The following is a 12,477-nucleotide window of genomic DNA, read 5'->3' as shown; positions in this document are numbered from 1 at the left end:
GATGGCTTCTATGTTTTAAAGTTATGGCCTCGGGCTTTAGAAACCCGGTGTCTTTTTGGGCCAGGTGAATTATGAATCAGCCTTGAACTCCCTTCGTAGCCCTGAGTATTAATGTGTCCGTGCTGCAGAGGGTTAGGGACATAACCGGCGGGTTCAGCAGGGAGCAAAAAGGGGACTCAAGGTCTCCAAGCGTTTAAAGCAGGCCACTATATTCTTGCCCCGCTAGACAGATGGGAGACAGTGAGGCCTGTGGACCTTGGAGAAATTAATGGAGCCCTCTGCAAAAACACCCTGCTTGGGGATGAAATGCTCGCCGTGCGCTGTGGGGCTGCTCTCATCTGTATCAGCCCCTCATCCTTAAAGTTGTCGCCTCCTGCCCTCATCCCAGTTTTCTGTGCTGGGAGAGGGGTGGCTGGGGGAGCCCTTCCTGCATGGGGTTGGCTTGGTTGTACAGCTGCCCCCTCTTCTCTCTGCTGCTCCTTAACTTACCTGAGTTACCTGCAGATCCTGAGCTTCTGGAAAAATATATTTGGTAATGTTGCAGCCCTTCTTCCCCCCAACGTCCCGAGACTCCTTCCTACCTCCCCAAGCAACCCTGCTGGCTTTGGGGTTGGATTTGCAATTTGTTGGTTTATTGCCCTACTGTTGAGCGTGGCTCATTGGCGAGTCTGAGTCTTACAGATTTGTCCAGCTTCAAAAGAAAAACTGGTATTTGAGGATTGAAAGCCAAAAGGAAACACAGCGTTTCATTTTGGATAATTAACAGATTTTTGATAGGAGACCAGCACTGATATTTTTGCTGATATTTAGTAATAAGTGCTGTCACTGAAATGCCTCCTTTGAAATATAATTTTAATTGAATTTGAAGCAGAAAGAATTTCAAGATGCAGAAAGCTGAACTGCTAGGCTCCGAGAAATATTGCAGGTAGACATTTTGATTTTGCAGAATTAAAACATTTCAGTGTGAGGAGCCTTCAATGTGAAGGAGTCAGGAGTGATTTGAGAGGTATTTTGATGTTACTGAATTTGCATTTCTTCCCTGGTTAGATACACAGCGCGTGTGTATGGCGCTGGAACATTTTTACCTGCTTCCACAGCAGATGAGTAGGTCACGCAGTCCTTTGATGAAAAGCCTGAGAATTTAAATAGACAAACTGGCAAGTTGTTTCATCTCTGGGTACTTTTGCCTGCCAGTGAAAGAATAATTTCTCACTTGCCCAGCTCAGTCTTTGACCAAGCCAAGAACTGAAGCTGGGTCTTCCGAGTCCTTGTCCAGTGTCCCATGACAAGATCCCTGTCTTTTCTCTTTGTTTGTGCTTTGTGATTAATCGCCCAAGTCTGCTGATATTATTTCTGTTCTGCTCCCTGACTGTATGAGTTGAAATTTTATAAACAGGCCATAGCAAATGCATGTGACATACAAAAATATGGGTATTCATCAAAGTAGCACAGCTGCTCCTGAAACAATGGTGCTAAGGAAGCCCATTCATACTAATTACAGTGCCACAAAGAATTGTGTTGCTAAATTTGCTGGCAGGTCCAAAAGATGTTTTGGCTTGACCTGAAACAGTCTCTTTTGGGGAAGAAAATTTTGGCAAGTTGAAACATTTTCGTTTAACTCTAGAAGAAACATTTTGTTTTAAATCCGAAGGATTTGCTTTAAATAGAAATTAGAAGGTGGGCACTTTTGTTTTTTAAGTTGAAGTGGGACTTCTCATTTTTAAGGAAAAAAAGCCTTATACCACTAACGGTTTGCTAAAATGGAATAAGTAGGTGACCTGTTTTAATAAGGCTGGGAAGGTATTTTTGGCAGCCGCTTCTCCCAAATCTCAACTCTTCAGCTGCTGAAGGATTGCCTGGTCCTTCTGCAATCGCTCAGGACAAACACCCAGCAGTGAGGCTGGAGCTCGGAGCCTGGTCACCCTGTCGCTGCTCTGCTTTGCTTCCAGCCTGACGTGTTGAGCAGGTAACCCTGGTGCTGCGGGGACAGCAGGGGAAATTCCTCTCCTAAACGATGCCAAGCCCCAAAGAAACTGGACGTAATTACCCTCCACTTCTTAGTGTTTCCATGCGCAGCTCTGATGGCACTCCAAGCACACAATAATATTTTCCGTTCTGAAAATAAATGATTTTACTAAATGGGGACGTTATGTTTAGAAAATCTGGAAATGCTTAATTGAGGTATTCAGCCCATTCCCCTTTTTGCCTTGTAATTATTGTTTGTTCATTATCACCCCGACTGACTTCTGCCACCCACTCGAGTTTGACTTTGCCCCACAAATCTGTCAAAATAGAGACACACATCCACCTTGCAAATTGCTATTACGACAGAGGGAACAAACTTCTCTTTTCTCTCAGATGAATCAATTTTCAACATAATTTCACAATCGTGCAGTAGGTAGAATGATTTACTGCTGAACAATCTCTGCTTTCCTTTCTCTTCCCCTGCCTTACCTGCTCAGACCTCCAAGCCCCTGGCTGTGTCTCGGGTACCTAAAACAGCCCCCAAGAACTGCTGCAATTCCTAACACCCAACATCATGTCAGTGAAGACTGTTCCCAAAGCTGTTTGGGAGCTGGGGCAGTAAAAGCAACATCATTACATAGCTGAACATGGGTGGAAAAGCAAAATGCTTCCAGCCCTCAGCAACTTTGCTGACTTCCCCAGGAGCTGCTTTGGTTATGTGGTGTGGGGCTGATGGTCGTCCACGTTGGGTTAGTGGGAAAACCACATTTTGTGTTGTTTCAGTCCCTGACTTTGTTAAACAGCCATTCTGATGACATACGGAAATTAATGTTATATTTAGGCATCTTCCTGTATGTCCATGAAGACAGTTACAAACCTATTTTTAACTCTAATTCTTGTACTAATCCTCCTAAAACTCACCAAGGGGCACTAACTCTTCTCCAGCACCAGCGGAAGACTCACTGTGGGCTTTAGGGGGATATGTCTGGATGGGAAGATATTTGCTGCAATAACCCTTTCAGTTCTCTCTGTTTCCATCTCCAGTTACTCTGCCCTTCTTGCCAGCACCCCGCTGATTCCTTTGGCTTGCGGTACCCACAACCTCGCCTCAGCGAGTCCCGGCACTTGGCAAGTGCCTTGAGCTGCTCGTGGTGCTGGCAAGCGCCAGCAGATGTGTTGCAGATCTGTTCCAGCACACATCTGTGTGGGGCTGTTCCTGTCACTACATGTCCCATGTCAAAAGCTGGGCTGCTGCTGCTTGTGCATGCCCTGCATGATGTTCCAGGTGTTTGCTTCCAGTTCTTGGGCTGCACATGCCTGCCTACTCCACAGGGGTCTCCTGAGCTCTGCAGCTAACCAGCAGCACCTCTTCCCTCTTTCTTGCAAGCACGGAGAAGCTGTAAAGATGGGGCTGACATGGATAGGCCATCCAGGTTGCCAGTGGAGATGAAAAAGTGCTGCTGAAAGCTCAGAGATTAATTTCTCCAGGAGTTTTTTGCAGAGAGGCGAGAGGTGGTGTGCCAAGATCTCCTGGGTTGGCTCCTGTCCGGGGTATAACTGCAGGTCTGTGTTTGTGCAACCCTTTTTCGAGCCCCCTGGGATATTTTGCATGCTGCTGGATGTCAGCAGGAGGATCCATACCATGCTTCAGGCACAGCTTCCCCAGAGGGCCAGCGTGTTCCCGTAACATAACGTGTGTCTCAGCTTGATCCCGCTGGAGCACGCAGCTCTGTTCGGCAAGTCTTTCTGCTGGGATGCCAGCCCTGCTCGGGCTCGGACCACGCAGTTGCAGGACCTCTATTTCTGGCACTTCAATTGTTTATTTTTTCTTCTCTGTCATGTTCTGCCACCCCACATCATCCCCAGGCCTCCTTTGGGATCTGCTCTACCTGTGCTGTTACACCGTAGGTTGGTCGAAGCAGGCTGTGCCCCGCTGACCACGCTGAAGCTGAGCTCTGGGGCACACAGCCCCACATCCATCGGCCGCGGAGGGGAGCACACCCCCAGGGCAGGCGAATTTCTCTGCGAGCAAGGAGCGAGATCCCTCCCTGCCCTAGGTGAGTGCACTTCCTCGGTGACACGCTCACCGAGACGTGCGTGCCTCCTCCTGCGGCTGGGCTGTGGGCAGCTCTGCTGGCCAGCACGCGATGGTTATTACCTTGTACTCCTGCACTGCAGCGTCGTGATGGCTGCAATTTATCAGCCTATTCCCTGGTGGACTGGATTTGACCCGAGCGCTAGAGTTGTCTCGGTGCTTCCAACCCGCTCCAATCACGTGGTGCCCACGCCAGCTTTCCTGGAAGGCAGGCTGATCTGGCGGGAACTGCCTGACACATCGCCATCAGTGCATAATAACCTGTATTAAAAAAAAAAAAAAAAAGAAAGAGAAAAAAGAAAAAAAAAAAAAGACACACAACTTTCTGCACACGATCCCGCGGTAACCCTGGCAATATGGGCAGTAACGTCCAGAGAGCTTTCTCCTCTGGAAGGGGGGAGTTAATGGGTTTAGATTATTTGTGGTTATCTGGATTTCAGATTGACACCATAAATATTCAAACTCTGAACCTGGCTGGATGCAGCCGCCGTTGACTTTTGTATGACCTAGCTGGAAACTTTAAATCAGCTGTCGACTTGACTTTCAAGGGAATGAAATGCTCCAAATCCACTAGATAGCATCTCCTTGGTGTTTTATTACCTCCTGAGAACCTCACTTGGGTAGGGTCCCAACTCCAGCCTCCTTTCAGAAAGCAGAGCTTTGTTAGCCTCGCAGAGTCGTTAAAGCTGCCGTTGGGAGCAGGGGTGTCCTACCTCGTGGCAGCACACAGGGCTTATTATATAAAACGCACATGATTAATATACCAGCGGAGTGAGTCCAGATGCAAGCCTAGCTGCGTGTTATTAATAGGCTAACATAGATCTCTATCAATGGCTCTCTGTTCGCCAAATCGCATTGTGTGCTCCGTTTTGGGTTGTTTTTTTCCTTTTTTTTAAATTTTAAGCGTTCCTTTGTCATTTGAGATGGTTATGCAGGGCTTCTCTGCGGGTACTGAATGCATTTTGCTCCTGACTCATGGTGTGCTCTTGTTCTGATGCTGAACCCAGAGCTGGTTTGTGAGGTGCTGAGCAAGTCCCAAGTGAAACACCGGGAGCACCCGTGGAAATGGCTGCCCAGCGGCCCTGTGGTGCCAGATTCATCAGAGCAAGCCGCCTGCGTTGAGGGCCACTGGCAGCTTAATGGATGTCCCGGCACGTCACCAAAGGTTAAAGCCTCTGCTGAAGTGGGAGAACCAAACACCATTTAAGTAATTGCACAGTGGCAGCGGGGAAAATGGCAGGGACGTGTCCGGCTGTGCCACGTACGCATCCTCCCCAGGCACTCAAATATCGACGATCCTGTGGTGTGAAGGGGTCTCAGGTCCACGCACCATGGCTGAAGGTGGCCCAAGGTAGGAGCTGGATTGGAAAACGCAGGGGCTGGCAGGTCTGGGCTGACAGCTTTTAGACTAATTGGTTTGATGGCCTAGTCCGTTAATGTAATGCTTTATTAGGTCCAACAGCTTTCTGTTCCAAATTCCCTGGGGAGCTCTCCAAACTATCCGTTCAATGAATAGCTTTTCCCTGCAGCAACGTGAGGGAGGCGCTGGCAATAGAGAGATTTTGGCAACCCGGCCCGACAAAGACTTGGAAAGGCTCTCGGGCCAACCTCACAGATTATCTCGCATCTCCTCCACTCGTCTGGTACTGAAAGCGCATTGCAGGCACGTGGCTGGGTCTTCTGGTGGTCATTTCATTTCCACCTCTCCAGGGAAGCTGTTTGTTCCCCTGGTTCCTGTTCCTGACGCGCTGAGATCCCTCAGATTTGCGCTCTCCTGAAGACCAAGGACAAGGAGCTAGAGGTCCTGGCATGGCCACACATGTCCTCTTGTGTCCCCAGCCCACCTGGTGTTTGTCCCCCAGCCTGAAGCAGGCAGCTGGCTCTTGTAGTGACGCCTTCCTCCAAGCACACTCTGCTTTATGAAGATGTCTGGAGCTTCTTAAAAGCCTTCTCATGCCCTGTGCTTTTAATATCATGTGTGAGTTGCTATCTGCTGACTAAGATTAATTGAATATGTAAAACAATAGGTGCTAAGAATTAATACAAGGCTTTATAATACAAGATGACTTTTATTCTAGTTTGAATACTTCACAGAGAGGCTGTAAGTACATTAGTTTTATTGATCTATATTCATAGAATTATTTAAATGTACCCTCTGGTGCTGAGTGTCAGGGATTTTCCAATGCTTGCCACTATGCATTTTTCATTAGAGGCTAGCAAAGGCAGATCCAAACTTTGACTGCCCAGGCAAGATTAATTTCATCTCGTCAGCCCCAGCCAGACACAAGCTCAGGGTGTTTGAGAGCTGACCCTGGCTGTGGTCTCCCACCTTGTACCCCAGAGTGCTTACTCCAGATCCCTCCGTGGGGGCTCTCCTCAGCACAGCCAGGGCATGCTGGCAACCAAACGTGCCTGTTTCACCCAGGCTTTTCTCCTCCTTTTCGTTTTAAAGAAGGAGAATGGGTCTGTTCCTATACATAGCTGAAGCTCTTACATTAAAACCTTGCCTGCACTGTGCATACTAAACCTGGCTTGATCTCTCAAGGTCGGATGTTTGGCTGGTGCCAACTGCCTGTAGCTGGTGCAACACTTTTTCCTTCCATATGGGATGGAGTTGTCCTTTACTTCAGCAGATGTTTGTCACTTTTGCCTACAAATGCTCGCTTCATTTTCTTGCTTTTCTCTGGAGAGTGGGGGATTTAAAAAAAAAAAAAAAAGCCAGCAGCTTTGATTTCTAGTGAAGAGCATTCTCAAGTTTTTCTTTTCACAGCGTTTGATTGCAGTTGCTGGCCAAAGGAAACTCAACTGTTTTCAGGGAACTTGGGATTAGAAGAATTGAACTTCCTAGAGAAAAATGAAACGTGATAGTTTTATTGTTCGCAAGTGAGACAAGTGGTCAGGCAGGAAAGCTAGGTTTCCCACAGGTTTGTCCTGAGGTTGGGTGAGGGTTGGGAGCTCTCGTAAGCTCTCCCTTTCCTGCTACTGGCTGGCTTGTGAAAACCGCGGGGAGTCTCTGGCGTCTCCTAAGAGGCTGAGCTCCTGCTGCAGCCTTTGCTCGAGGGAGGACACTAAGAAAGTGCCTGTCGTCTAGCTGACAGCCCACTGAAACTAAAACTTAAAGTTCTCCGTCTCTGCTAAATTGAGATAAAATCAGCTGACAGGCTCCAAAGCATTTGGAACGCACAAGCCCACAGTGTAATTGCATAAGCCACTTTTTTGTGAGCCAAGCTGAAAACCATCAATATATTTTACAATGCTTATTATAACCATTTTGTGTCTACCTCGATGTTCACAGTACCGTCTGAACGTGAACTTCAGGAATGCTGGAGGGGTGCGTGGCTGATGGGAGGACGGATGTGGATGTGTGTGCTGCGGCAGGAATGCCTTTGGGATTTGGGAGCCCAGCCCTGCAGAGATGCTCCTGTCAATCCTGCCCCGCATGGGAAGATTGCCTCCAGTGGCTCCCCTTGCTGCTCAGTGGGGGTTTAGAGGAGGATCTGTGCTTTTATTTTTTATTTATGCATTTTTTTTTTAAATAAAAGCTCTGCCTCTCCCAGTTCAGGGCCCCGTTGTGCCTTGTGTGGGGACGGCTGACCCGGGACCTGGTGTCCCAGCACTCAGACTCTGCCTTGGCTGGGAGAAGGAGGCTCTGGTAGTGGGTTCGTGAACTTTGCTATGTTTTATAGCCACTAGAGGGGGGTCAGAGACTGCTGGCTTGGGCTACCTTCGTGCCAGGCTGCCCGGGCTGGGGGTAGCACAGGACAGCCGGGCTGGGGGGTTCAGTCCGAGCCCCTTGGTGTGCAGCTGGGGTTTCCTTGCCCATAGCGTGTTTTCTGCATCTGTCACAGCCTCAGCAGGGATTCCTTTGTGAAGGTCCGAGCTGGGATATGCTGCTTGCAACCACTTTGCTTTCAGCCCATGGGAATGCACTACGGCAGGACACACGGACAGGGAACAGCGGGCTAGCAGGCAGCCGAGTTGAGGAGTCCTCTAGCCTAGGGCAAGCTTTGCAGTTCAGCTCCAGCAATGCTTTGTGGCCTGCGACCAAGCGGTGTCACCCCAAGACAGCCACCTTGCTCGCACGCAAGCCTTGAAGCCAGCAGCCCTGTGCGGTGTCCCCTCTCCATCGGGACTTCTGGCTCCGGGGGAAATGCAGCCCTTCAAAGCATGCTCGTGCGGGTGCTAGCAGGGAGCATGGCCTTTGGTGGCTGCAAAGTGACACTGGGGGCACGGTGCCTGCAGGGCCCAGGTGGCCTTGCAAAGGGCAGGCTCTGGGAGCTGCTGAGGAGTGTCAGCCCTTGCTTGGGGTTGCTGGCCCTGGAGCAATTTCAGCTGGCCAGGAGCAAAAGTCTGCTTATTGTCTGCACAGCCAGGCGTTCAAGGTGCTGAATTCCCTCCGCTAGCAAAGCGCAGAGCAATATTTTGTGCTGAGATGAGACTATTTCAGAATGCTTTTACAGCTCAGCGTTTTCCCTTGGGGGCCCCTATATATGATACTTCTACAGGGGGTGGAAGCGCTGGGTGTTCCCTTTCGAGGTGCTGCTCTCCAAACTCAGAGTGACATGAGCCCTAACACTTGCTAACTTCTTGCAGGCGCCTTGGCAAGACTCAGTTAACTTCTGAAGAGGAAGAAAAGGACAAAGAGCCTACGCTTGCCCTTAGCAGAGCCTGGCACAGCACTGGGGGGAATTTTTCTCCCTGTGAGCAGCACACCTCTGCTGCCATTGCATGGCGGACGTTCCTGGAGCAGGATTTAAAAGCAGGTATGTGATGGCATCATACCAAAGCTGTAAGGTCTTGTGCTTGTTGCTGAGAGCACCCAGCCCCTAATGCACCAAGGGATGTGATATCTGCTCTCCATGTCACCAGTAAGTGATGGGCACTGGTCGCCTTAATGGACGGGAAGGATTTGCCCTCGACACAGCTCCGGGATTGTTTTAAGTGCGAGGCTGTGGATTATAAATTATACAGCATTTATAATCAGGAAAACATCTGCTGGGTGCTCTTTGCAGTGGGCAGGGCCAGCCGAAGGCTCCAGGACACGATGCGTAGGGGTTGCACCAATCGCCACCTGTCTGCTCCTATAATCGAGTTGATTTTTTATGGTCTTGACATCAGCTTTCAAGACGCATGATCTATGTGTTTATTTAGCTGTCTTTCCTGGCGTCCCTTAGTTTTGAACTCCTGTAAATCCTCCCACAGTTGGATTTCTGCACTTTTCAGAGATTACGTTTCCTGACAGTACATTTCTCCTTCCCCCTCACTTCAGTGACAGTTTAGGCGAGGCTCCAGGGACCGAAGTGTTCGAACTAGGCTCTGTAAATCTGAGCTCTGCCACGGAGCAAGCCTAACTTTTCAGGGGCTCAGCAACTTGTGCGAAGTGGGAGAATCGGGCCCAGAAATACTGATTTGAGCCCGGTGGCCCCATCCAGGTTCAAAAACCTGCCTCAAGGGGCTTAGGACCTGGGTCATTCTCCAGGACTTGGCAGCTGGAGCACAGGGCGGGTTTGGCTCGTGACACTGCAGGATCTTCTCAGGTCCTGTCTTCTTGCCAGGAAGATGAATGGAGTCGGCGTGGCCAGAACAGCAACTTTTTGTTAGAAAGCCCAAATTCTGCCTGCTGGGGAGCGAGATTGTTGCAGCTCTGCTCGGTTTCCAGTGGCTGTGTGTTAACCCTTGCAAAGGGCTTTCTGCGACTCCCAGCTCAAATGGTTCCCAGAAGGTCCTGGTTATAAACACCCTTGTTTTTCACAAAACCTTGCCTCCTTTTGGCTGCTTCTGGGGATGTGCAGCTGGTGGTGAACTCCACCAGCTCCCAGATGTGTCCAGATGGACAAATACATACCACTAAGAATACACAGCAGCCTTTGCTTTTTGTGCTTCTGCTGGCCACTAAAACTGTCTCGTTCAGCAGTGAGGTTTGCAACCACCCTTCCTTTCCCAGCTGATCCTAGCAGCCTTTCCGTGCTCCTTGGCCACTTTTTCACGGGGCTGGGCTAAAATCTTCTGGTTTTCACCCACTAAGGCTCTGGCTGGGTAACGGAATGCATACACAAGTGACAAGGCCCCCTGAATTCACGACAGCTATGTATGTTAACTGTTTGCCACCACAGTGCCCCAGTGGATGCTGCTCTTCCTGCACCCTTGTGAATACTTTATGGGGCTTTTGCTGTGTGTCTTGGGCTGCAAAAACACCCTTAGTCACCACGATGGATGCAGAGAGCATGGTATGGCTATGTATAGCTAATGTCTGAGTGCTGGCTTCTCCTCCCCTTCCTTCCCCACATGGTCCTCCCTGCTGGGTCCTCTCAGCCAACCTTGTCCAGTTCAGCAGAGGGGACGAGAAGAATTGATGATTTAGCACGGAGTGATTTACCTCTGGGTAACGAGATGTAAAAAGATCTCTTTCACACTAGGCTGGAGGCTTGCCTTTATGGGCATCTCAAAGCCTTGGCCTTGAATGGAAACCTGTCTCCCGCTAGCAGAAGATTGGATACACCTCATCATCACTTGTGCATATTTTTGCCTGCCAGGCAATCACAGGAAAACAGATGAAGAAAGATTGATCCATAGGTCTTAATTTTATGGGCTTGAGTGGAATTCACCTCCCATCAATTTACCAACAGCGGTTAGAAGAGCCAATATCCTTATCGTTCCCCTCATTGTGGCTGGGAATAATCTTCCAAATGAGCTATCCCTTTATAAAGGTGCTATCATGTAGAAGAGTGGAGAGGATTTGCACCTCCGAGGGCTCTGTAGTTATTTATATTGCGTAGTGCCCAGCTCAAGGTGTTTATCCGTGCATGGGGCAAACCCAGCCTTCTCCCCACCTCCTTTAAAAATCTGCTCGTGCTTGACCCAAAGCAGAAACTGTGTTGGCCCAGGCAGTGATGGTTGAGGTCACTCAGCGTGGAAACCAAACATGAAAGCCAAGTGGTGGCTCTGGTTTTAGCTAGGCGGGGGGCTGTTCTTGTCCTCTTCCTGCCTTGAATGCATGTGATCCTTTTAAAAGTGACTTAAATGGAGCTCATCCCACATCGCATTCCCTGTTTTCAGCCCCCCGTTTGCAGAGAGGTTCAACAACTTGCATGCTCGGTGCAGGGCTGGTGAGCCTTGCCCAGCCCCACTTTCATGTTCAGCCTGTCTGTTCCCATCCCGTGGCTTGTAGGGACATGAGAGAGCTCTCCCTGCCACCAAGAGCTGGTGACATGGCTTCCTAGCAGTGTCACAACCAGATTTCGCCCTCAAGGAGCTGGTACCCAGCAGAGAAATACTCTCTTCCTATGTTTTTTTTTTCTTTTTCCCCAAAGTCTCCCAGAGAAGTAAGGCACGGAGAAACGGGGCCGTTTGCCCAAGGTCACTAAGCAGCTGCGAGTCTGGAGGAGGAGAGCCCCGATTTCCTGGCTTCGTGTCACGTATGTGAAGGGCTCCTTGCTCTGATGACAGTGAAGGCTTTACAGTAAGGGGGAAAAAAAAAAGTCATCTTTCAACAGGCGCCTTGCTCTGTTCCCAAGTGCGTCCCGCGGGGTGCGAGTGAAGTCAAGAGGCTGCTGTGGAAGGGTCACACCCGTTCTCTGATCACAGCCGGCTAATGACAGCCCCAGGGAGCGAGGGCCCTCAAGCTGGCAGCAAGGAGGTGTGCACAGAGAAGAGACAAAGTTTTAAATGCAGCGGCCAGAGTTGGATACAGCAGGGGAAAAAGCTGTGCTTGAGCCCGTGGCAGCAGTGAAGAAATGGAGGTGTTTTCTCCATCCATCTCCGGCAGTTCGCATCCATGCTTTCAACCCCCAAAATCTGCTCTGCTCGGACTTGTTGCTCTGAATCGACTGTGATGCTTTTTTATTTTTTATTTGTTCAAATTAAGCAAAAAATCGCCGTGGGCATGGGTTGGTACTTAAGCAAATGATAGCACCAGCGCGCGGCTGCTCCCCGTGAGGGCGCAGAGCCCTGCGGTCACACCAGGGAAACCAAGGCAGAGCGCCAGGCTGGGGCCAGCAGCACCGAGAGGAGCCCCCGCTTCTCCCCACCCCGCCGGGCATCCAGCTTTATGCTGGCCTCAGCAGAAACCTTCCCTTAACGTAATTAAAGGATGAGCAGCGACGGCGGCGAGAGGAGGCGGCTGTTTATGAGCGCGGAGGAGGAGGGCATGCCGGGAAGCCGCGCCGCCGGCCCCTGCTCCACCGCTGCACGGGAGCACGACCCCAGCGAGGATGTGCACGGGGCTCGGTGCTCTCCAGCTCCGCCGTGGAGGGCTGAAAGCAAATTGGGTGTTAATGCAGGCGGCCGCGGGCTTGACTCAATGCTCCCAGGCTGCGGGATGGAGGAGGAAGCCCGTGCTCCTTTATCCAGCTGGTCCGAGCCCGCTTGTTAGACCTGGTCAATAGTTTGCTGTCAGAAACTATTCTCTTGTCAAATAA

The 12,477-nt window shown here is 50.1% G+C and overlaps 1 long non-coding RNA gene across 3 annotated transcripts in view; it reads left to right on the top strand.

Moving 5' to 3' along the window:
- The window catches only part of LOC121073893, a 75,280-nt gene that overhangs the window by 11,686 nt on the left and 51,117 nt on the right, over positions 1–12,477 (top strand). For all 3 annotated transcript variants that reach the window (XR_005821998.1, XR_005821999.1, XR_005822000.1), the window contains exon 3: positions 8,654–8,823. This is a non-coding gene — a long non-coding RNA (uncharacterized LOC121073893). The remainder of the gene's footprint in view (positions 1–8,653; positions 8,824–12,477) is intronic.

Source organism: Cygnus olor, chromosome 8 (genome assembly GCF_009769625.2).
Source record: "Cygnus olor isolate bCygOlo1 chromosome 8, bCygOlo1.pri.v2, whole genome shotgun sequence".
In the NCBI taxonomy this organism is placed as follows: domain Eukaryota; kingdom Metazoa; phylum Chordata; class Aves; order Anseriformes; family Anatidae; genus Cygnus; species Cygnus olor.
Note: the sequence above shows the minus strand (reverse complement) of the source record. Positions and strands in the feature narration are given on the sequence as shown.